Source organism: Mauremys mutica, unplaced genomic scaffold, assembly GCF_020497125.1.
Source record: "Mauremys mutica isolate MM-2020 ecotype Southern unplaced genomic scaffold, ASM2049712v1 Super-Scaffold_100290, whole genome shotgun sequence".
In the NCBI taxonomy this organism is placed as follows: Eukaryota; Metazoa; Chordata; order Testudines; family Geoemydidae; genus Mauremys; species Mauremys mutica.
Window position 1 is genome coordinate 1 of NW_025423305.1, and position 24,748 is coordinate 24,748.

The 24,748-nt window shown below is 51.3% G+C and overlaps 2 non-coding genes across 2 annotated transcripts; one reads left to right on the forward strand and one right to left on the reverse strand.

The window, feature by feature from the left end:
• Window positions 1–21,282: 21,282 nt before the first annotated feature.
• Window positions 21,283–21,355, reverse strand: TRNAQ-CUG. Its single transcript has one exon. It is a non-coding gene; the product is annotated as a tRNA-Gln (tRNA).
• Window positions 21,356–22,429: 1,074 nt separating this feature from the next.
• On the forward strand, window positions 22,430–22,502 carry TRNAF-GAA. Its single transcript has one exon. It is a non-coding gene; the product is annotated as a tRNA-Phe (tRNA).
• The last annotated feature ends 2,246 nt before the right edge of the window (window positions 22,503–24,748 follow it).

Here is a 24,748-nt window from a genome sequence, read left to right on the forward strand (position 1 = left end):
GAGGCTGGGCTCAAGCCCAAGTGTCTACACTGTAATTTTATAACCCTGCAGCACAAGCCCCACAAGCCTGAATCAACTGACCCAGGGTTTGAGAATAGTGGCTTGGGTGTGTTAATGGCAGTGTAGACATAATGCTAGGCTATGTCCACACTGCAAAGAAACACCCACGGCTGTCCCGTGCCAGTGCAGGCTCCCAGGCTAGGAACGTGAGGTGGTAAATTTGCACTGTAGACATCTCGGCTCAGGCTCAATACCAGGCTCTGGACCCCACAAGATTGGGAGGGAGTTTAGCAAGCAAAAAAGGTAAATTGGCAGTGGGGTATTACCCTGGACTCAACGGCATTTCTCCATTGGTCTGTCTGCTTTGGGGCAGGGACAATAACACGTCCTGCTGCATTCGTTATTTCAAAGGGTGGTTTAGGATTTTCATTCTCACACACGGTGCACGAAGCAGGACTCAACCCTCGGTGCAAACTAAATGAGCTGCTCACTGATTCTGGCAGCCACAATGAGCATTTGGTGTGAGAGCCCAGACCTGCCCCTGTCCCAGAAGGAGGGGGGTCATCTGTGACAGGCTGGACCACGGACCTATTAGCTCTTAACTCCCAAACTTTCAGTAAGTCTGTTATCAGTGCCTGTGAGTATAATTTAAACAGCCATACTGGGCTGGACCAAAGGCCCATCTAGCTCTGTGTTTTGTCCTCTGGTGCCCCAAGAGTTAATCAACAATCATCTAACTCTGAATCTTGTCTTCTTGGCGTAAACTAAACAAGCTGCTCACAGATTCTGGCAGCCACAATGAGCATTTGGGTGACAGCTCAGACCTGCCCCTGTCCCAGAGGGAGGGGGTCATCTGTGTGGGGACTGGACCACTGACCGACCAGCTCTTAACTCCCAAACATTCAGTAACTCTGTTATCAGTGCCTGTGAGTGTTATTTAAACCATAAGAAAAACCACACTGGGCCAGACCAAAGGCCCATCTAGCTCTGAATCTTGTCTTCTGACAGTAGCCAATAGCAAGTGCCCCAACAACCAGTCAACAAGGCACTACTGGGAGTTGAACCCAGGTTCTCCTGTTTACAAAACAAATGCTTAGGCACCTAAACCATGACTCCCTGCTATCCCCACTGGGGCCTGACAAGCTTTGCTTGTTTTTGACTCCTGCAAAGCAGAGGAGCAGGTGAGGTTTTCCTTGCAAGGTAGGGGGTGGTGTGTGTGTGTGTGTGTGTGTGTGTGTGTGTGTGTGTGTGTGTGTGTGTGTGTGTGTGTGTGTGTGTGTGTGTGTGTGTGTGTGTGTGTGTGTGTGTGTGTGTGTGTGTGTGTGTGTGTGTGTGTGTTTGTGTGTGTGTGTGTGTGTGTGTGTGTGTGTGTGTGTGTGTGTGTGTGTGTGTGTGTGTGTGTGTGTGTGTGTGTGTGTGTCCAGGTCTGCACTACAAAGTTATTACAGCATCATTATATTGCTCAGGTGTGTGAAAAACACACAACGCTCCCTCGGTCGGCAGCTTGTGGCTGGTGCACACACTGCAATACCACATCTGGCGACAAAATTGCCCTGTTTTGGTGACAAAATAAAACCTACCTCGACAAGAGGCCTAGAGGTTTGTGCAGCAAACGTAAAGGGACAAATTGTCAGTGTAAATGCTGCTGGTCATTATATCACCATAACTGGCCTCCACCAGTATCCCACCATGCCCGCCGTGAACTCGCCTGCCCTGCATTCCTGCTACAGAGGTTGGGCCCCTCTCCTTCCATAGCTCCAGAAAGTTCTGACAGCTGAGCCGCTAGCTACACCGGGATTAGGTTGATATAACTGCATTGCCAGCCTAAGTAATGTAATTACACCAACCTAATTTTGTAGTGTAGACGTGTCCAAAGAATCGCACACACACCTTGGGAGCAAAACTTCACCTGCTCCTCTGCTTTACAGAATCCAAACACGAGCAACACTTGTCAGGGCCCAGTGGGGATTGGCACAGAGTCAGGTGTGGGCAAACATGATGCTTTAAGTAGCAGCAGGTACCATGGCTTAGCTGATTAACTATGAAAGAGGGGAAGAGACATCATGACTTGGCCTCTCTCCCCGACAATGCAGCAGCCGGAAACACACCTCAGACTGAACTGAACTGATTCAGAAATCAGAAGAGAATAATAACAATAATACTTTCAAACCAAAGTCCCCAAACAGACTAGTATTGGTTTTTCAGCAGAAAATTTTCAGTTTGGGGAATTTTGTTTTCTCAGTCAGACCTTGCCAAGGGAAGCAGGGAGAAAATGTTTGAGTTGCCTCCTTCAGAACAGCTCGACCTAGACACTAGCTCTGGTTCACTGCTCTGGCCTTGCTCGGGTTGAGGGTATTTTAATAATTTGGGCAGGTCCCAGGGTGTTTTGGGGAGAAGATGAGGATGTTACCTTTTGAGATAAAAACTAAGAAATACGGGACTAGAGAATTTTTTTTTTAAGAAATCTGGTATTTAGACATTTAATTTAAAGCAAGGGGGGGATCTGGGTTTCTGAGAAGGTTTTTGTTTGCAAGAAGCAACATTGTTTGATCTCTCATTGTACCAAAGGGGTAGATGGTTGTCTATGAAGGAGGGTGTGAAGATTAAATGCGTCCACTGAGATTGGGATTCGAACCCATGCATGAAAAGCACAACGGATTAACAATTCATCACCTTAAACACTTGGCCCCCTAATCAGAATTGTCAAAACAAAAGACATGAGGAGAAATCTAAGGCCAGCAGAGCTTGGGACAATAAGGAGTTCTTAAATACTAAGCGGAAGCAGGGGCTGAATGAGCTCCCCCCTCACATCTAGTGATTAGCTGGGGGAAAGACTTCAGGAACAGACCGTGTTTGCATAGACACACCTACTCTGCCTAGCTATGCAGCATGATGGGGCCACTTTCCCAAAATGACCAGAAGAACAAGAGCCACATCCAGCTGCAGTTCAGGATTCTGATGACCAAAGAGCCAATAAATGTTCTGAGGGCTGGTATAAAATGCCTTCTAGTGAGCTATTGAACAAGCTCAACCTGTTTAGCTTATCAAAAGAAGATTGAAAGGTGACTTCGTTGAAGTGCCATATTGGAGAGAAAACATTGGGTATTAAAGGGCTCTTTAATCTCACAGAGAAAGGCATAACAAGACCCAATGGCTGGAAGGTGAAAAGAGACAAATTCATATTACAACTAAGGCACAAATATTCAACACCGAGGATGATTCACCACAGGAACAATCTCCCAAGGAAAGTGGTTGATTCGCCATGTCCTGATGTCATTTCATGAAGACTAGCTGCCTTTCTGGAATGTGTTTGCCCCAAAAGTAGCTATTGTGTCATACAGGAGGCCTGTGATATGCAGGTTACACTCAGTTTTTCAGAAATTAGTCGAACTTTATGGCCAGAAGAGACCATTAGAGCGTCTAATCTGACCCCCTGCATATCACAGGCCTCCTGTATGACCCAATAGCTACTTTTGGGGCAAACACATTCCAGAAAGGCATCTAGTCTTCATCAAATGACATCAGGAGATGGAGAATCCACCACTTTCCTTGGTAGCTTGTTCCTGTGGTGAATCATCTTCGCTGTTGAATATTTGTGCCTTAGTTGTAATATGAATTTGTCTCTTTTCACCGTCCAGCCATTGGGGCTTGTTATGCCTTTCTCTGCTTTAATACCCAATCTTTTCTCTCCATTAAGGCCCTTCTACACCCCCCAGAGCCCAGAGCCCACAGCCGGGGCCCCAGACACCCCCACAGCCCCAGCCAGGGTCCTGCCAGATCTTCCCTGGCCCCCAGTCCCCAGAGTCCCTGGCCAGGGGCCCAGACACCCCCAGAGCCCCCCCAGCCCCAGGGAGAGCTGGACACTGGCGAAGGGGAGAGAAAATGGGGCACAGTCGGGGGGGGGGGGACAGGGAACTTCTCAGGGGTGGGGGGAGGGGGGGTCACCCTGGGGGCTGCTCGTGGCTCTCTAGGGAGAAGGGGGCAGGACGGGGGGCGGGGGGGTCCCCACGGGGGGGGCAGCGGTAAATCCGAGGGGGTCTCAGCCCCCCCCTTCTCTCCCCGCTCCTCGGGGGTCACCGGCTCCTCCCCCCCCCCTTTCCCACGGAGGGGCCGGGCACGGGTGGGGGGTTAATGAAGGTCTCTCCCGCCGCGATCTGCGCATGCCCAGAGCCCCAGCGGCACAAACCCTTCTCCGGCCCGGGAGAGGCTCCAACGGCCCCGCACGAGCCAGGCAGAACCGCAGCGCCCCGCGCGCGTCCGCGCTCCCGTTCCGGCTCCCTCGCTGACGTCACTTCCGCTCCAGGGAGAGTCCGGAACTACATCTCCCAGCCTGCCCCGGGGGCGCGTCCGCCCTCTCCAGCCCGGGTGAGGGAGGGGTCAGCAGCTGGAACTGCGCATGCTCCGTGCGAGCCCCGCTGGGGGCGGGAGAACAAAGCTGCTGCTTCTGTATGAGACGGTGAGTGAGAGACCCCGGGGGGGCGGGCACCTGACTCTGCCCCGGTGAGGGAGAGAAGCCCGGGTGGGGGAGTTGCGGGGGGGGAAGGTCGGTGGGGGTTGAACTGTCTCTGGGCAGCCAGGAAATTCCCGGGGAAGTGGCGGGGGGGGGGCGGGGAGTTAATTGGCTCCTGTCCCTGTTGGCGCCTCTCGCCCCCGGTACAGAGTCTCTCCGGTTCTGCCCCGTTTCTCTCTCGGGGTCTCGCTCGGGCTGTAACATCCGGGGAGATTCGCCCCCCCCCCCCCGTGATCCGCTCTCTCGGCTCCCCTGTCCCCCCCCCCCCGGTCTCTCCATGAGTCTCCAATGTCCATTTAAAATCTCTCCGATGGGGGGTTCCCCCCCCCCCGTTTTACCTGCAGCGATTTGTCCTTGTCCGGGTGGGAAATTGTTGCCCTGGGTCAGTCCCCAGCACGTGGCTGCCCCTGGCGGGGGGGGGGGGGGTGAGATGCCCGTTCTCTGCCACGTGTCCCCCATGGGCGCTGCCCGGACCCCGGTTTCCCAGTTACTGCCCCAACTACCACCACAGCCACCTGCCCATCCCCCACTGCTGCCCCCTTCCCTCCTCCAGGGACCTGCCAGCTCCCCCCCCGCCCCCTTTGCCCTCTTAACGCAGCTCCTCACAGGGCTCCCTGCTGCCCGTGGGAATGGTGGGGGGAGCCATCACTTTCTGTATATGTATTCGATAGTAATATAAAATCCAGTCCAACAGTCCCCCCTTTTCCCTCTAGTTATGTAGCAGTAATATAAAATCCCCTCAGATCTCGACGGTGTTCATAGACTATCAGGATTGGAAGGGACCTCAGGAGGTATCTAGTCCAACCCCCTGCTCAAAGCAAGAACAATCCCCAGATTTTTACCTCAGTTTCCTAAATGGCCCCCTTAAGGATTGAACTCACAACCCCGGGTTTAGCAGGGCAGTGCTCCAACCACTGAGCTATCCCTCCCCCCTCTCTGATGTTATCAATTGCGTAGTTTCTGATATGTATTCTCTGCAAATCTAAAAATTATCCTAAGCCCCACTTTTTCTCTAATTGTCTATTTCTAAATGACTATGGCCTGAGATTTTTCACTGTCTCTTTAATTATAAAATACTAAGAAAATCTCAGATTTACACCTTTTCTCAGATTCCTGAACATGGATATAAAATGTTGGCAAATGTTGCCCATTTTCTCTCTATTCAGTTATCAGATATTGATGTGAAACACTCAGATTTTACCTCGTATCAACAACTGATATAAAATCCCTCTGATTTTCCACTTTCCTCTCTAAATGTATTTAATACCCATCAAATCCAGAGGCCTCCCCCTGTTTGGGGGATCAGTGGTTCCCAGCTGGTAACAGGAGAGTTGGCTGGACCCTTGTCTTTTCTCCAGCTGGCACTGGGTGAGGAGGTCACTCTGAGTGCAGCCTGGGTCCAGCAGTGTCCCAAAGCCCATGACAAATGGTCTCTGGGAGGGGTTGCTTCCCGCAGTGCGAAGATGTAGCTAGTGACAGGGCATGGACCTTTCTTGCCCTTCCATTCTCCTGTTGAAGCAGCACCCCCCAGGGATCCCTCTGCCCGTGTGACTGGCCAGCAGGGGGCAGTGATAACTTTCTATCCACTTAGCAGACACAGTGAGGTAACTGTTGCTGGGGTAGGGGATGGGGTGTCTGTGTGGGGAGATTGCAGCTGGAGCTGAAGGGGCATTGTGGGAGGGGGAGGCCTCTGGGTGACTGGGCAGGGGGTTCTGGAGGTTTGGGGGGGTGGGTTCTGATGTGCCCAGCCCTGAGGCTGTGGGTCCTGGAGGTGGGTAGCACTGGGGACTTGTTGGTGCAGAACAGTGAGGGTGGGCGTCTCTTGGGGAGGCGGGGCAGGGGGCTGGAGGGAGCCTGGTGCTGTGCCAGGGGCTCAGTCGTGCCCAATGCACAGAACTGGGTGGGGGAGTGCCAGGCGCTAGGTCGGGATGCCAGGCAAGCAGAGGGAGGGGTCCCATTGTAAAGCATCAGGGGGTCCCAGGCAAACGGCCTGGCAGGTCCTGCTGGAGGACAGGTGGGGGTCCTAGGCAGGCAGTAGGGGAATCCTGGGCAGGCAGTGAGGGACTGAATTCCCAGTGAGGGGTCCCCTGGGGGGGTGGTCCCTGGCTGTTAGGGGCTCTTGGTGGGGAGAATCTTTAGGATTCCCAGCCTGCCAGTGATGGTCTGGTGGGTTCTCTGGCCAGTGGGGTGCTGAGGGGTATCTGGAGTCCCTGTTCAGGGATTTTGGAGGTTGGGTCCCAGGGAATATCTGGTGGGACTCTGACTGCGGGGTCTGGGCTCTGGGTACTGGGGGTGTCTGGGGGACCCTGGATGGAGGCTCTGCAGGCTGCTACTAACCATGCTCCTTCTCTCTGATCAGCTTGTGCCAGAATCCTGACTCCAAGCACATCCCAGCATTCCCCAGCCAGGCCCAGTCACCATGATAACTTTCTAGCCACTTATCAAACATCTTGAAAACTCCAGGACCTTCCAGTTCCATTGGGAAAATTTGTGCCCCGAGTCCTTATACTAGATCTTGGGGGTGCGGCAGGTGGGAAGGGGGCTAGAAATGCCACACAATGGTCTCTTCCACAGCGTTCTGGACTCATTCATTCTGAAACCTGGTTTCATTGAGACCATTGTTAATCCAGAGTCACTGCATGGAAAGACAAGGAGTGACTCCAGATGGACAGTGGGGCAAATGAGATCAGCAGTTCTCCCTGTGAGGAGGGGCTCTCATTAGCTGCTCTCCCCAGAGAGCTAAAGGAGGGAAGCTGCTCAAACGCTCTGTCCCTATCTGCCCAGGATATTGGGGTTCAGCTTCCTGGGTCAGACGCTGCAGCCTCCATTGTGATCTGGGAGACCAGGCTTAGCAGCTGCTGCTCCCCCAGCGGGGCTCTGTGCTGGGATGTGACCTTAATTAAAGCTGCTTCTCCGCCTGGCCCAGGTGGTGATTTTCTCCAGCTGGTCCTAGCCCCTTGTGGCAGCCCTGGGCCCTGTTAATATAAATTCTACCACAGACTCCAGGTCACTGAAAGTCCTCTGGGAAAGTGCTGGGGACTGGCAAGAAAGTGACTCTGCACAAACAGCCTCTCCTCCCATTAGCAATTGCCAGGAGCAAATCCAGCCATGGGAGAGCAAAGCCCCCAGGAATGGGACTTTCCCAGCCAGAGGGACAGGGAGAGAGGACAGGGGAAGGAGAGACTGAAAGGGGCAGTGGGAGAAATGAGTGGGGGGAGAGATTTCCAGCTCTCTAGTCCACCCAGACACATGTATTGCAGCATCCCTGGGCAGAACCACTTTCCAGTGATCAAGAAAAGGATCAGACAGAGGAAAAGCTGGTTCTTGACTCCATATTCCCCCTGCTGGGGTGTGACTGCCGGGGGGTCAGTGTCCGAGGGAATCCCCCACAGTGACTCCTTTGATTCTGCTCTTTTCTAGCCTTGTGTTCAGAGACTTTGTTATCCGATTGGGGGAGGGAGAAGGAAGGGCTCTGTGGGCTGAGCCTGGCAGGAGGGGCCAGGTCTACACTGTAATACAGAGATTGAGCATTTTCCCAGGATGGCAGAATCTAGGATGTCTGTCTGCAGGGAAAGGGCCTGGGAGAATCGTCCTGTGACATTAACTAAAGCCTGTTCTGTAACCCCCACAACTGCCCTTCTCACCCTCCCAGGCTGCAGAATGACGTCCGTGTTTCGCTCTAGCTCATCCCATCCTCCCATGGGACAGAGGAGAGAAATGGCTGCAGAGGAGGCTGTTCAGGTAGGGATTGTCGGGGGGTTGCTGGTGGGTTCCTGCAGGAGGGAGAGGGACAGCAAATACACCGGAGATGGGAAGGTTTGCACAGTCCGGTTTGGAGCCGGGCAGGAAATGCACAAGGTGGGGAAGGGAGGAGGACAGCTTGTGACATTCCTGCTGGGGGGAGTTTAATGAATGGCCCAGATTCTAGGAACAGACCCATGAGATTAGGAGGTGGAAATACCCCAATTTGTGAAACAGAAAATAACCCTCCTACATCGGGCTAGGAAAACTGACCAGACTCCCAGTGCTGGAGCCTGACCTGACTGACCAGCCGCTGTGAGATATGAAGGGGGCACCCACCAGTGAGGTTTAGGGGAGATTCCCCTCCCTTCATATCCAGCTCCTCACAATGGGGAGGGTGTTGGGCTTCCTACGAGGGAGCTCTCCCTGGTCCCTGCTAGGGGCTCCATCTCCTGTATTGGTCTGTGGCTAGTAGGCGTGTGATGGATCTGCTGGGAGAGAAAAGGGGCTCTCGCTTCGTCCCCTTAACCTGGTGTTTACAGGATGCTCTGAGTGGGGTGGAGGTGCGACTCAGACTGTGGTCCACCCAGAGCTTGCATTAGATTGGCTTCTCTCCCCCACAAATAGTGGGAGTGGGACATCAGGTACTGAGTGTTGGACTCTTGCTCTTTCAGGGGCCAGTGACCTTCGAGGAGGTGGCTGTGTATTTCACCAGGGAAGAGTGGGTGGACTCTGCTCAGAGAGCCCTCTACAGAGATGTCATGCAGGAGAACTATGAGATTGTGACCTCGCTGGGTAAGGATTCCTGTCCCCTCAGTTCTTGGAAGGGGAAATGAAGAGATATGGTTCACGCCAGCCCCAAAATGCCACCTCTGCTCTGCCCTGTCTCTGCCCTGACCTGACTGACCAGCCGCTGTGAGATATGAAGGGGGCACCCACCAGTGAGGTTTAGGGGAGATTCCCCTCCCTTCATATCCAGCTCCTCACAATGGGGAGGGTGTTGGGCTTCCTACGAGGGAGCTCTCCCTGGTCCCTGCTAGGGGCTCCATCTCCTGTATTGGTCTGTGGCTAGTAGGCGTGTGATGGATCTGCTGGGAGAGAAAAGGGGCTCTCGCTTCGTCCCCTTAACCTGGTGTTTACAGGATGCTCTGAGTGGGGTGGAGGTGCGACTCAGACTGTGGTCCACCCAGAGCTTGCATTAGATTGGCTTCTCTCCCCCACAAATAGTGGGAGTGGGACATCAGGTACTGAGTGTTGGACTCTTGCTCTTTCAGGGGCCAGTGACCTTCGAGGAGGTGGCTGTGTATTTCACCAGGGAAGAGTGCTGGACTCTGCTCAGAGAGCCCTCTACAGAGATGTCATGCAGGAGAACTATGAGATTGTGACCTCGCTGGGTAAGGATTCCTGTCCCCTCAGTTCTTGGAAGGGGAAATGAAGAGATATGGTTCACGCCAGCCCCAAAATGCCACCTCTGCTCTGCCCTGTCTCTGCATCACCCCAATATGCCAGTGACCCACACACTGCCACAGACCCTCCCCTGCTGCAGAACACAGGAGCAGTGTCAAATATCTCCTGTTTGCATAAGTAAACTTCTCTGAGATGGGACGACCACATCTGCATGCAGTGTTATGCTCCTACAAAGCACACGGGATCTTTATAGAGGAAGGTAAATACACAGCATTTATTGAGAATACAACAGTTAGCATATGCCACTGACACCCACCCATCCCTACCTCTCTCTGCCTGAGCAGTTCATAGTTACCAGTCTGTTGTAGCTCGAGTCAATCTAGTGGCCAATTACACTGAGCACGAGTGTGGGGCTGGGCTCTTGTCAGTCGCAATCCAATGCTCCTGGAGTGTGACAAGACAAACCCAAAGTCCCATGGCCAAGCACCCTGGTTCTTATAGGTTTTTTTCCTTTGTTGAAGTCTGGATTTTGCTGTGTCAGTTTGTGATCGGTTACTTCTTAACGGGAGTAAACGTTCCAGTGCACCTCTGAGAGGGTCAGCCTGTCCTTTGTTCTGATTTAATCAATTGTCCTCAGGGGTGACAGCCTTGACCTCAGGGTCATCAATCTGCCCTTTGTTATGGATGCGCATTGATGATTCTTTGATGTTCTTTAAGTCTCTTGACTCCTTCTTCCTTGACCTTGGCTATAAAAATGGCCTTTACACCTTCTCTTTTCCTGATGCATACATCCTCATTCACACAAACCCACTGAGAATACAAACAGTAGTATTTTATAAAAGGCATTGCAAATGAAACCTTGCCTTCAATGTTTCTCTAATCTACTTAACATAGACACAATAGAGAATCCTGTTTCTTACTTACTAAACCTTAAAACAAAGAAATGTAGATTTAACTAGAGTGCCTAATTTGTAATACATAGAGGAAACATAGTAGACAGTGTAACTTATCCTAAAAGAAAAGGTGACCATAATCAGTCAGAAGGATTGTTCTGGTCTATCATTCTTTTCTGCTATTCAAACAGGGTGGCTGATAGGATGAAATCAAATCATACATTAAATTCTCACAGTACATTATAAAATCCAGCTCCTACAGCCGTATTCGAGATGTGGGCGTACCGTAGATTTATATACAGGCAATATGATATTTTCTGTCTTTTCTATCCCTTTGCTTAATGATTCCCAACATTCTGTTTGCTTTCTGACTGCTGCTGCACATTGAGTGGATGTGTTCAGAGAACTATCCATGACTCCAAGATCTCTCTCTTGAGTGGAAACAGCTAATTTAGACCTCCTCATTTTGTATGTCTAGTTGGGATTATGTTTCCCAATGGGCTGCACTATGTGCTATCCTGACATCTAGTACTGCTGAGATCCTGCATTCAGTAATATCCCTTCCCTTCCTGTTCCCTTTCTCCACTGAACCCCACCAGCCCATGCTTCCAGTTCGCAGCTTCCCCAGGACTCTCTCATTGTCTCTGGACCTCTCCGTCAGCAAGAAGCAGTGGCAGGGAGACTTGCCCTCTCTCTGGAGTCTTGGATTTCTGGGACATGGATTTACTTTCTCTGTGTTTTGGGAGCCTCTTTGAAATTGAGTGTCTGTGACATTAACCACAGTGCAATCTGGAGTGTTGAACAGCTGTGTCCCCTCAGTTTCCCAAGCTGGGGTGACTTTTACACTGCTTTACTGTGAGAGCAGCCACTCCTGGGCAGGTATCACACAGTCTCCAGCATGTAACTCACTCCCAGCTACACAGTATTTAGTGCTGCTAGTCAGCGACTCATGAGTTACAGTGCAGCACAGGAAAACCCCAGAAAAGTCTCTGTTCCCAGACTTCCCCCAGAAATGTGCATCTTTCCCTGTCCAGCACACTACTGAACACGGCAAGCTCATATGAAGTCTGTCATTTCATCAGTGGAAAATGACATGCACCAGCCTTGTTATCCCATGTAGATGAGTGCACTCACCCCTGCGGCACCCCCTGCTGGTGACTTCTGGGAATTAGCTCATTCCAGCTCCAGCGCACCCTCTGCAGGCCGGTGATCCGCCTGTCCTCTGGCCCCCCCATGTCCCTCCCTGGACCTGGTGCCCCTTTTACCTGGGGTGCTGCCCTCTGGCAGTAACCCCTCAGTCTTAGGGTCTCCCCTCCCCAGGGATCTCCCACCCTCTATTCCCACCTCGGCTCAGTATAAGGCCAGTCATCGTCTGGCCCCACACCCTGTGGCAGACAGCGGTATCAGCCACTCATCACTGGCAAGGAGGGTTTGGACCTGCTGCCTTTGCCTACCTCTGGGCTGCCCTCTGCAACCCCCCAGTACCTATTGCCTTCTGCTAGGCCTCGGCCTGGGGCTTTCCAGGCTGGAGCTCCCCAGCTCCTCTGCCTTTCCCCAGCCCTGCTCCACTCAGGTACCCTGTGTCCAGCTCCCTGCAGCCAGGCCCATCTCCCTCTACAAACAGAGAGAGACTCTATCTGCCCCTGGCTTCTCTGCCTTTATAGGGCCAGCTGAGTCTGTTTGGGGCGTGGCCCCAGCTGCAGCCACTTCCCCCAATCAGCCCAGCCTAAAAGCTGCTGCTTTCTCCAGCCACAACCCCCTCCCAGGGCTGCTTTTAACCCTTCAGGGCAGGAGCGGGAGTCCACCCCGCTACATCCCAAATGCAGTTTCCAACACACTTTAATCCAAACACACTAGTTGGATAAAACAATAAAACAAAATTACCCAAAAAAAAGATTTTAAGTGACTACAGGTAACGAGGCATAAAAGTCAGAATTGTTTACAAAAGAAATGCAAGATAAAACACAAACTAACCTGTAAATCAGGGGTGGGTAAACTACGGCCCACAGGCCACATCCGACCCGCGGGCCCAGCCTGCCCGGCTCCTGAGCTCCCGGCCGGGGAGGCTCCCCCCTTCCCTGCTGTCCCCTCGCCCCCGCTGTCCCCCTAACCCGCCCCTGCTGCCCAAGTTCAGTTCTTCAGAAGTTGTCATGAGCGGAGGGGAAGGGGAGAGAGAGAGTCTCAAGTATTTTCCTCACCTCTTTTTATAATTCAGTCCTTTGTACTAGAAACAAATTCAGTTCTCAGCTGAGTCATGGTGCCAGGCTGTCCGTTGTTGATATGAGCTTCAAGTGTCCCTGTGATGGAATGTAAATGTCTTCACACCGTCCCCCTGCCAGCGAATGGCTGTTTGACCAACTGTTTGTCTTGCTGTCTCCGAGGAACTGGTCTGTGGGTGTTCCCCGGAATTGTAACTTTTTCAGTAATATCATACAGTAAAATCTCAAAACTTTACATACAGTGTTGCTACACATTTTAACAGGATAATAGTCAGTAGATTATGTGTTTTCAAAATGCCATTCTGTGTACAAAATTGATCATAATTTTCCAGAAGAGTGAACATAGGGGTACAGACTGACACAGTGTCTGTCTGTGTGTGTTCCCAGCAGATATGTGGGTATTTCAATACATCATAAGCACAGTGTTCAGCATCTTCAAGGACCGGGGGAGCTGGTCCTGGGAAATTCACTGCTTTACCAAGTGTGACACTGTATGGAATTGTGAGACACTTTATGTTATTTTTTTTATTATCAATACCAGTTTGATACAATTGAAATGACTCGTGCTAGATATGCCATGACAGGTGTCAGTGAAAATGTTATACTTTTCCAAGTATGATAATTTTGTTTCTATGTTTGTATCACCTTTGTATTGTGAGTTATAGATTTGTAGAGTATATCTGTATTTCCAGACTTGGGCAGTGTTTCTGGGTGAGACATATTGGCATCAGCGTTGCCTAGGCTGTTTGATGGCCCATCAGCTGTACAGTGAGACCATGGAAAGGATCAAGGGCAGGGATGGGCAAACTTTTTAGCCCGAGGGCCACATTGGGGTCCCCAAACACCCTAGCCCCACCCCTATCCGCCCCCTCCCACTTACCGCCCCCGTCTGCCCCCCTCAGAATCCCCGAGCAATCCAACCCCCCCGCTCCTTGTCCCGTAAGCGCCCCCTCTAGAGACCCCCCCCCAGCTTCCCAGGACCCCAGCCCCTATCCAACCCTGCTGCTACCTGTCCCCTGACTGCCCTGACCTCTATCCACCCCCCTGCCCACTGACAGACTCCTGGGACTCCCACATCTATCCAACCCCCATCCCCCCAGAACCTCCGCCCCATCCAACTGTCCCCTGACTGCCCCCCGGGACTCCCTGCTCCTTATCCAACACCCCCACCTCCTTACCATGCCGCTCAGAGCAGCGTGTCTGGCAGCCACGTGGACCACGCAGAGCCAAACACACTGCACAGCAGGAGCGCAAAGCCCCGCCCTGCAGGAGCGCTGCCCGCGCCGTGGCGTGGCTGTGGGGGAGGGGCTAGCCTCCCCAGCCAGGAGCTCAGGCACTGGGCAGGACGGTCCTGTCGGCTGGATGTGGCCCGTGGGCCGTAGTTTGCCCATCCCTGATCAAGGGCATAAACCTATTGAGTCAGCAAGACATGCAGGGGTATGTCTGTGTGCTGAGACCTCCGAGGCTTTTCCATGCCCTGTGCTGTGAAGCGTCTGTTTGGGACACAGGAAGTACAAGCCACATGGCAAAAGGAATGTAAAGGGCAGCTGCATCATCTCCATTTTGTCTTCAATCCCTCTTCCTACCTCTGGAGCAACTTCTCTACAAACTGAAGCCTTGAACAAAGGACTGAATGACCCATCCAAACTGTGGATCTGTTCCAGACGGACTTTCAAGCCAGCAACTCACCAATACTGCTAAGAACCTGATATATAGATTTCTGAATGCATCTCACTACTTTCCCATTTAACAACTTTTTTTGTGTCGTGTCTTGTCTTTCCATGCTAAAGGATTGGCTGGCAGTGTGGTCTTTTGGGTAAGATCCAAACCTATAGTGATCTTGTAATGTGGCTGACCCTAGGGGTCAGAAAAACATTTTGTATATGAACAGAGTTTTTAAATAACCTCTCACTGTACGGGACCTAGGTGCTGATTGGGAGTCGGAGAACTGGAATGCAATAAAGGGGGCCGTGTGATTTCTTTTTTCAGCTTCTCGATAACCCATGTGTGGGATCAGAAGCACAGTTTGTGACAGGTCGGTGAGTTTAACTTCAGTGTTAACCACCAGTTTTGGGAGCATCTGCTCTCCCTTTTTCAGCCTGCCCTGACCCTGGCATTTTCAGTGTGGACTGCCCCAGGCACACCAGCTCACACTAAGCACTGAAGTTAAATTAATAGTGTGGGGTTTTTTTATGACAGTCTTATCAAATCAACTGAACTCCTTTGTTTTCTTTCATCTGAGCAGGGTTTCCAGTTTCCCAACCTGATGTGATCTCCCATCTGGAACAAGGGGAAGAGCCATGGGTCCCAGACCTCCAGGGTTCAGAGGAAAGAGAGATCCTGAGAGCTCCCTGCACAGGTGAGGAAATATTAAACCAACTCAGAATCTGTAAGTGCCAGAAGGAATCATCTGGGATGCCCTACAATGCCCTTGGGAGGTCTCTCAGTTCAATATTGTCCCTAGCAGGGGTCGTATCCTTAGGGTAAATATAGCTCATGGCTTCCTGTAGACCCTAGCAGACACCAGGCAGTAGCTTCCTCCCTTCCCCCTGTGAATTTGGATGGGATGTGAAGCCTGAATTGATCCCCTCCTCTCTCCTGTTTGGAGAAGAACTTGGGGGAGTTCAGTTCCTGATTTTTATTTGACCTCTCTCCAGTACTTGTATTGGTTTGGCCTTCCCCTTTCCATCCCTGTTTGAGGTTTCTGTCTCTATCACAGCAGGTGACGCAATGGTATGTGAGAAAGAGGAGCAGAATTCTCAGCAGGAAAATGTTGAGCAAGTGGATAAACACAGAGAATTATCACAAAGATCGAAAAGGAGTGTGTCCTGGAGTCATAAGCAGGGAAAATCCCGTGACATTCAGCACAGACCAGAAGGAGAGCAGGGAAACCAGCCAGGGGAGAAAGTGGGTAAATGTATTTCCTGTCAGGAAACTCAGAAGGACCTCAAGGAAACCAAAACACAACAAGAAATCCTCAACAGAAAGAGAAAAAATACATGCACTGAGTTTGGGGAAAACGTATGTGATTACGCCATCCTTATAAAGCATCACAGAATCCACACAGGGAAGAGGCCCTATGAATGCAGTGAGTGTGGGAAAACCTTCAGTTGCAGTTCACACCTTATTAGGCATCAGAGAATCCACACAGGGGAGAGGCCCTATGAATGCAGTGAGTGTGGGAAAACCTTCAATCGCAGCTCAAACCTTCTTACCCATCAGAGAATTCACACAGGGAAGAGGCCCTATGAATGCAGTGAGTGTGAAAAATGCTTCACTAACAGCTCAGCCCTTTCCGAACATCAGAGAATCCACACAGGGGAGAGGCCCTATGAATGCAGTGAGTGCGGGAAAACCTTCAGTCGCAGTTCACACCTTATTAAACATCAGAGAATCCACACAGGGAAGAGACCCTATGAATGCCGTGAGTGTGGGAAAAGCTTCACTAGCAGCTCAGACCTTTCTAAACACCAGAGAATCCACACAGGGGAGAGGCCCTATGAATGTAGTGAGTGCGGAAAATGCTTCACTGAGAGCTCAGCCTTTTCTCAACATCAGAGAATCCACACAGGGGAGAGGCCCTATGAATGCAGTGAGTGTGGGAAAACCTTCAGTCGCAGCTCAAACCTTATTAGACATCACAGAATCCACACCAGGAAGAGGCCCTATGAATGCAGTGAGTGTGGGAAAACCTTCTGTGGGCACTTCGCCCATGTTAGTCATCAGAGAATCTGCAAGGGAGATCAACAACATAAACACCTCTAGGGCTATCAATACTTTTTTTCTTAAATAATTTTCCTGATTCCCACATAGTAACTTTTAAAGCTGTTTGAACTGTTTGCAGCATGGTTCTCCCTCAGTTTGACCAGATGAGTGGCCCATTTTTGCCTTTTGCAGTTTGCCCTGTTTTGAGGTGGACCCATTTGTCCTTTCTATCAACTCCATTATCCCATGAGTAATTCTAGTGTGCCCTTCCTATCAGGAGCCAGGGAGCATCACATTTATACTATTCCTTCTATTTCAAAATTATTGTTAGTCACCAGTGATACAGATTGTATCATTGCCACTTGTTCTCACGTTGCTCTGGGTTGTCCTGAAGAGCAGATATAATGGGAATTTTTCAAATTATAGTTAAATGAAGAGGAGCAGGGGCAGGAAAAAAAATGTAATTTCAGCCTCTGTGACACTGGAAGGAGATGGGGAGATGCAGAGATTCCCTCCTTCCCCATCACTGCAGAACAGTTACCTTTTGTCTGAGCCATGCAGAGGTTATCATCATCACATTCTATCCATCCACTTCTCAAAGTGTCCTGTGAGGAACAGTTCTCAGCTGTCTGTGCTTGGAGATGATGCTTTGACTTCTTTAATCTTATGTCAGAGTCGCTATGACTGGAGATGAAAGTGTCAAAGACCTGGAAGGGGAATTCAAATGGATCCCAAATGCAGTGTGCTCATTGGGAGTTTAAATCGCAGGTTCCATCTATTGGTAAAACCACTTCTGGCAAGGTGAGTGGTTTTGTACCCCATTAAGGCAATGATCGGATACTAAAAAATTTGTAAATAACATAACTGGCTATTGAGACAGTGCTGAGTGAAGTATGTTTGAATGGATCAGAGGAGAATGTGATGGAAAAATCTCTTGTCCTGATTCTGAATAATCAGATGTAACCTGCTCTGGAATTTCACTTCACACTTTCATTGCCGTGTATTCTATCTCTCTGTGACGTGGGTTTCTATCTTTCCTGAAGGCTGTTTGGTCACTCAGTTGGATAGTAGTTCAGTTTGATAGGATGTAGCTCAGATTTATTGGAGAATTTAAGACAAATGACTATTTGCTAAAGTCATCATTTCTCACTTCAGCTTTGCTTTTTCCCCATCCCTGCATGATGTCATGGAGAAGGTTGAGGTGCAGTTCTGTCTGCATTAGAGAACTCTCCAATTTACTGGACAGGCTAACAAAGAAACAGCAGTGATTTAAAATCTCCACTCAGAAATGGTGAATAATAGCGAAACCCCAACTAACTGAAGGAAGTGCATATGATCACAGTGTAGTTCAATTGTTTAAGTCAATATGGTCCCAGATGCTCTGGGGAGAGAATTCCATGGTAAGTGATTTTGAACTAGGCACAATGCCCATGTATTTGGTTCCAAAGCCTTTGTAACCCAGGCCCTACAGAAGATCTTTCCTAGCTAATCTTATTGTATCGGAGATGCTGCCCTTCATGATGCAGATATTGAGGAAATAGAAGTGGAGTTTTGTTGAATTTATCCTTTGTAGGTGCTAAAAATGTGTAGTGTAGTGGCTTTCATGGCCTTTGAGAAAGCAAGACAGAGCCTTGGAAGACCCAGCAGGGTTTGTGGCACAGGAATTGTTTTCAGATTCCACTGAGACTTCAACTCAGATTGCAGGATTCAAAGTCCTGAGTGCTGGCCCTTACACCATGGGACCAGCAGAGCACCTGTTGATTACTGTAGACTTCCAGCAGGGAGGACTCTGTGGGCAGGGGCGGCTCTAGGCATTTTGCCGCCCCAAGCATGGCAGGCAGGTTGCCTTCGGCGGCTTGCCTGCGGGAGGTCCGCCGAAGTCGCAGGACCAGCGGACCCTTCACAGGCAGGGAGGACTCCCTGGTGAGAACCCTCAGCCTCCCGTCCTCAGTCTCTACCCTGATTGGCTGAGCAGGGGGTTATTGACAGGAAGGAGACTCAGGTCTTTGTTCTCTTTTAAGACCAAGGAAATAAGTCATAACCACTTATATGTTTGATGAATTTTTCTGCTTCTCTGCATTAATTGTCTCTGAGCAGTTCATGATTCTCTCTAACATTGCAGTTCTCCTCAAATACTTGCTGAATAATTTCTGTGCACTCTTGTTGGTCTGGAGCTCATCTGAGAGCACTTTATTCAGGTCATTCAATGTCTGAAATTCAGGATCCGATGGTTAGTTTGAAAATCAGGGCTCTTGGGTCCTATTCCCAACTCTGCCACTGACTGGCTAAGTGACCTAAGACAAGTCAATTCTCCTTTCTCAGCCTTAGCTTCTCCCTCTTTCAAGGAGGGATAATAATGATCCGCTCCTACCTACCTAAACACACTCACTCTCCCCCAACACACTCACTGTCTCTCCCAACACACAAACAGTCTCCGCACTGCAGTTGAAAAGCAGCTGGCAATCTAGTAGGATGCCCATGGAACATTACACCATGGGACCAGCTCATGCTGCTGTCTCTGTGCATCGGTGACCCTCACGGGGCCGGCTCGAGGAAGGGACTGTTGGCCCCTTACTAAAACTTAGTGGGGGTTTTGGTTGGTTAGTTCCTAGTCCCAATAGAAGGGGGAAGGGCCAATGGGAAATCAGGACCCTGAGACTGACAGTCCCCAGGGGCAATGGGGAGAGGCCAAAGCTCCAAGTTAGCCGCACTGACAGGCCAGGCAGTGTAATGAGGGAGTCACCAGGCCAAGGGGTCCCATCCTCCGTGGGAGCTGGAACTGCCTGGGCCAGAGTGGGGCAGAACTAAGGAGAGAGCAGGAGCCCAAGAAGAGCCGGGGAGCAGAGCTGTGCAAGTGTAGTGCCAGAAACTGCTCCCTGTAGGACTTTGCTACCTGCAGCAGTTACTGAGACCTGAGGTTGTTCTTATTTACTGACTTGTCCTAATTGGCTAAAACTTGACAGTGGTGGGGGATGGAAGCATAAAGTCTTCATCCTCCAAGCAACCCTGCCTGGTGTCCATCTGTATCTATTACCTCTTAACACAGGATTGTAAAAAATAGTGTGAGGTCATTTAAACATCATTTATTTTGCGGCTTCATTTGCTGTGCTAACAATGTAACATCCTGACACCGATACTTCTGCCCATGTGCCCTGTGGGTTGGATTCATTTTAGTGGGACGTGGGACATGTGGAGGATAATTTAAACTCTTAATTTCCTTATGGTTTCCCTGCAATATACTTCTCTGCTGGTGCGATTTCTGACCATTGCACGTCTATTGTATTTATTACAATAGCACAAGTAAGTCACACAAGTGACATAGTCTAGGAGCTTGGCTACACTTGCAAGTTTGAGCGCATTAAAGCAGCCCCAGGAGTCCTAACTCATGAGGTGTATACACTGGCAAGGCACATGGAGCGCCTGGGCTCTGCAGCTGGAGCGCTCCTGGTAATCCACCTCCATGAGAAGTATAAAGCTCGCTGAGCCCTGCTGAGACGCCCTGGCATCAGTGTGGACGACGTGTTGCATCACTGCACTGTGATTGGGCTCAGGAAATGTCCCATAATCCCCTGAAGTCAAGTGCCCACTCTGGTCATTGTTTTGAAATCGGCTGCAGGCATGCGGATATCCCCTTTCAAAGCTCAGTTTCTGACAGCCGGATGCTTATCTGCTCCGGGACAAAGCAACCATTAGTGTGGAATGCTGCTGCTGTTGTGAGTGTGTATGAGGGGAGGTGGGGGTCTGCTGCTGTTCGAACACACAAGACAGCATGCTGACACACTCTCAGCCCCCCAAACACACTGTCACTCCCCCCACGTACACACAACACACTCCCTGTCACATTCCACCCCCGCCCCCCATTTGAAAAGCACGTTGCAGCCACTTGCACACTGGGATAACTACCACAGTGCACTGCTCTCTGTGGCATTGCCAGAGCTGCTAATGTGGCCACTCCAGTGCGCTTGCAGCTGTCAGTGTGAACACACGGCAGCGGTTTCCCTGCTGTGGTTTAACTCCCAGCGCTCTACCTCTGCAAGTGTAGCCAAGCCCTAAATTTCCCAAACCAACCGAACTCAGTAATTGCCCTCCACCACCATGTGCAGGGAGTAGGGGCACCGTGGGGCACACGCCGCACTTACTGGCTCAGCCTTTTGCATGCTGGGGTGGCCACCTCCCCATTGATGAGACCTGGTCCCAACATCTCCGCGGAGCTCCAGTCTGCCCTGCTGCCATCCCTGTCTGTGTTGTCTTCTCCAGCAGTTGACTGGAAGGTGAGCATTGGCCGCATGCCATGTAGCCGTGTTGTCTCGAAGGGCGAAAGCAGGAAGAATGGTGCCTTCATAGCCCACCCAATATTCCATAACATAGTTAAGGAAAATATTTCTCAATGACTCCTCAGTAAAAGATCAGAAACAGCCAGTGTCCGCATCAGTCTACGAGCGTTGGTATTTTCTTGAAATTTGTCAGACCAACCTAACTAACACCTAACACACATTTGAACCTCTTTTCACATTGTTGCTCATTCTCAGGTTCTGCTTTGTCTCCAGACAGATCCATTCTCTTTCAGAATGGCCTTGCTCTTTCACTGAGGTGTCGGAGTAAACACTTCCCTTCACTCTATTCTCAGACAAACACTAGTATTAAGTGTTTGCTACTGATGGGTCTAGAAAGCATTTGTCAAGTGGAAGATGCTATTTCTGGGGGATTGTTCCCAAGCTGCAGTACTTTGTGTTCCAACATCTCCCAGCTTCCTTGGTGAAAATAAGACCAAGGTTTCTTTACAATATACAAGAAGGAAGCAGGTTTTCACCCCAGATGGGACTTGAACCCACAATCTCTGGCTTCAGAAGCCCATGCCTTATCCATTAGGCCACTGGGGCTCTTAATTGTGTATGAAAGAGGGATGGAAATTCCCTCTCATAATTGCACATTCCTCACATTCACTCAGGAGCCAAATACTCCATTTAATGGCCTTACAGAAATGTCTGCGTCCCCTAGCAGCGAGGCAACTAGGCAGGTGGCTCTCAGAGTTGAGCACCACCTTTCTGCCAGCCATCTGTAGAGAAGAACCCCACCCTAGAGTCACCCCTCCCTCCTTCAGCACCTCCATGGCTGTGGCTCTGAGTGGCAGTAGGATGATTAGGGGGTGAATCCGGGGCTGGAAGGGGGGTAAGGTCGGCCTGTAAGGAGTAACCAGGTGGGGCAGACCCAGGGGGAGGCTGTGGGCTGCTGGTTGGTTGTTGGGATCCAAGCTCTAGATCAAAGCTGGGCAGTGACCTGACACCCAGGGTTATAGGGCTGACATAGTGACCCCCTTACTGGCCTTAGTGAACCCCAAACCCTTGTCACTAAGGGCATTGAGGAGTCTCTGTCCCTTAATAACTTCTGGGAGCTCCCAGCAGGCTGCGGGCATCAGCCGCCTCCTGCCTCACAGTTTAGACTCTTGGCGCTGTGCCAGCCTCCCCCTCGCTTGCAGGCCCAGTGTAAGAAGAAGGAGGCCCGGTGCTGGCAGAAGAGGGTTTTGATTAATCGACCTCTTTGTGATTGGCACAGGACGCTTCCACTCAGTAGCACAGCTGGGGGGGGGAGCAGGGGAAGCAGCTAAAATCGGGGAAGGGAGGCTGAAGCCCCACTTCCCTCCCAAAATGATTCCCATTGGGGGACACCAGGACAGGGCGGTAAGTGGTGGCCAGACTTTGGCCGTCACGGTCTAGTCTAGCTCAGGATCCAGCTCAACTTCCTCCCCGAGCCACTGGCCCCCAGTCCCCTTCCACCACCAGGTGAACCCGGGCACTAGGGCAGGAACGGGGTGAGGCAGCAAGTCAAGCTGAGCAAGGCAGGCAAAAGCGAGTCTTGTCTTCACAGGCCGCTCCCAATGACGTCCTTTTTGTGTGCAACTGCTGCAAAAACATCCCGTGCAGAGAAGCAGGAGGCCAAAATACTTCCATACAGCTGCCAAAGTAGCTCAGTTGGGAGAGCGTTAGACTGAAGATCTAAAGGTCCTTGGTTCAATCCCAGGCTTTGACAAGCCCTCTGATGCTTCTTTGTGCAGGGGGGAGGGCTTGTTTTCTGGGAGGGCAGTAGCACCTTTACCTGAGGCAAGTACCTGATTTTGAGCTCCCCAGCAGGATCACAGAGAGCATGGGCTTCTCCCCCTAGCTGGCCCACCTGACCTATAAGGATGGGAGCTGTCTTTCCCACATGACTTATTCGTTGACCCAAAATGGCAGGAACAGAGTGAGGCAGGACAGCCCTCGGAGATGGTGCCAGAGGGGGCAGGGACTTGGGAGGAAAGCTCCTCTGCAAAGCTGAGTGATGACAGTACTGGGGAAGGGGCATCTGGCGTGTGGAATGTGGCAGGGATTCAGAGGCCCAGGAGGAGACACTTGATGTTAAGGTGTGAAAGGAAAGATCTATGGTAGGAACTGGCTCCCTTCCTCTGGACAACACAGTGTTTGGTATTGGGGCAGATTTTAATTGTGTCAGCCGGCCTGAGAACCGCTGGTCCCGTTTTCTCGACTGTCAGAGGAAACGTTTTTACAATGAGCACTACCTGGTGCAGGTCTATAGCGAGGTCAGCTTAGAGGACGTGTTTCTCCGTAGTGGTACCAGTGGAGGGTGGACGGTAGCCACCTATTCCTCTGACCCGAGCTCACACCTATGGGCGCCAACTTATATGGGCTCCTGGGGGTAAAGCCCCAGGAATATTCACAGTAAGGGGCTCTGCTCCACCAATATTTGGAGCTAGGTTTTGCCCCTTTAAATCCCAGCAGCGGCCAGGAATCAGAGGGCTATGGGCTGCCCACAGCGGCGGGGAGCCCAGAGCCCTTTAAATCCCAGTGGCGGCCGGGAATTAAAAGGCTCTGGGTTGCCCGCAGCCGCGGGGAGCTCAGAGCCCTTTAAATCTCAGCCACGGCTGGGAATTAAAAGGCTCTGGGTTGCCCGCAGCTGCGGGGAGCCGAGCCCTTTAAATCTCAGCCGCGGCCGGGAATCAGAGGGCTCTGGGTTGCCCGCAGCCGCGGGGAGCCCAGAGCCCTTTAAATCCCAGCTGCGGCCGGGAATCAGAGGGCTATGGGTTGCCCGCAGCCGCATGCCCTTCCACACCGTGCGCTTTCCGCAGCGAGTGTGCCCAGGCAGGTCCTGGGGCAACCAGAGGTCCCTGCACCCCAACTCTGCAGTCAGATGTGACTCTCAGCCAGACAGTAAAACAGAAGGTTTATTAGATGACGGGAACACAGTTTAAACAGAGCTTGTTGGTACAGAAAACAGAACCCCTCTGTCAGGTCCATCTTGGGGGGTGGGGAGCCCAGACCCAAGTTCTGGGTCTCTCCCTATTTCCCCAGCCAGCTCCAAACTGACACTCCCTCCTCTGGCCTCTGTGTCTCTTCCGGACAAGGAGGCCACCTGATCTCTTTGTCCCCAACACCTTCAGTTGGCATCTTGCAGGGGAAACTGAGGCACCCACACAGTATTCAGAGAAAATATTAAGAACATTCCCACTTCATCACAACAGGTGCAACAAAATATAATACTGTATATTGAAGTAGGCAAGTGTTGCTTCTGACTTTCCACTTTTAATTGACCCTTGTAATCTTGTGGCACTGACGCGTTGTAGCTTCATTTTATATCGGCTTACAGGGCGGGAGCGGGGGGGCACCACCATTTTGGGCCCCACCAAAAATTATACAAACCTGCCACCTATGCTCACACCAGCCGCAGAGGGGATACACCTTTCTGCGGGGACAGGCCAGGAGTCGCATTTACCGGATTTCCGTGAAGGAGAGCACGTCGACAGCCCAGTGCAGGGTGGAGCCAATGGACAGTTCGGATCATGCAGCTCTCACCGTGTGCTCAATGTGGGCAATTCCCTGACCCAGGGCAGAGGATATTGGAAGCTGAACATCCAGAGCTTGCAAGATAAAGGAGTAGGGGGGCGAGGCCTGGCGGTGTTGGCAGAACGGGAAAGCATCAGAGGGTTCTGTGGCAACCAGGGGGATTGGTGGGAGTCGGTGAGGGAGGAGTTGGCGGCTTTGTTCCAGCAGCTGTGGAAACACCACAACATTAAAGAAACCAACACTGCCAAGTCCTGCAGCGTCGCCTGTGGGATTTCCACAAGAGCATCCAGGCAGGGGAGCCAGTCAGCGTGTGACTGCACGACCGGATCAAGCAACAGCTGCCCGAGTTCCAGGAGATGAGGCTCCAGCTGGCCGATATGAGCGGAAGCACGGAGTGAAGGGAGGGGGTGGCCTCCCCTGACATTTTTGCAGCCTGCA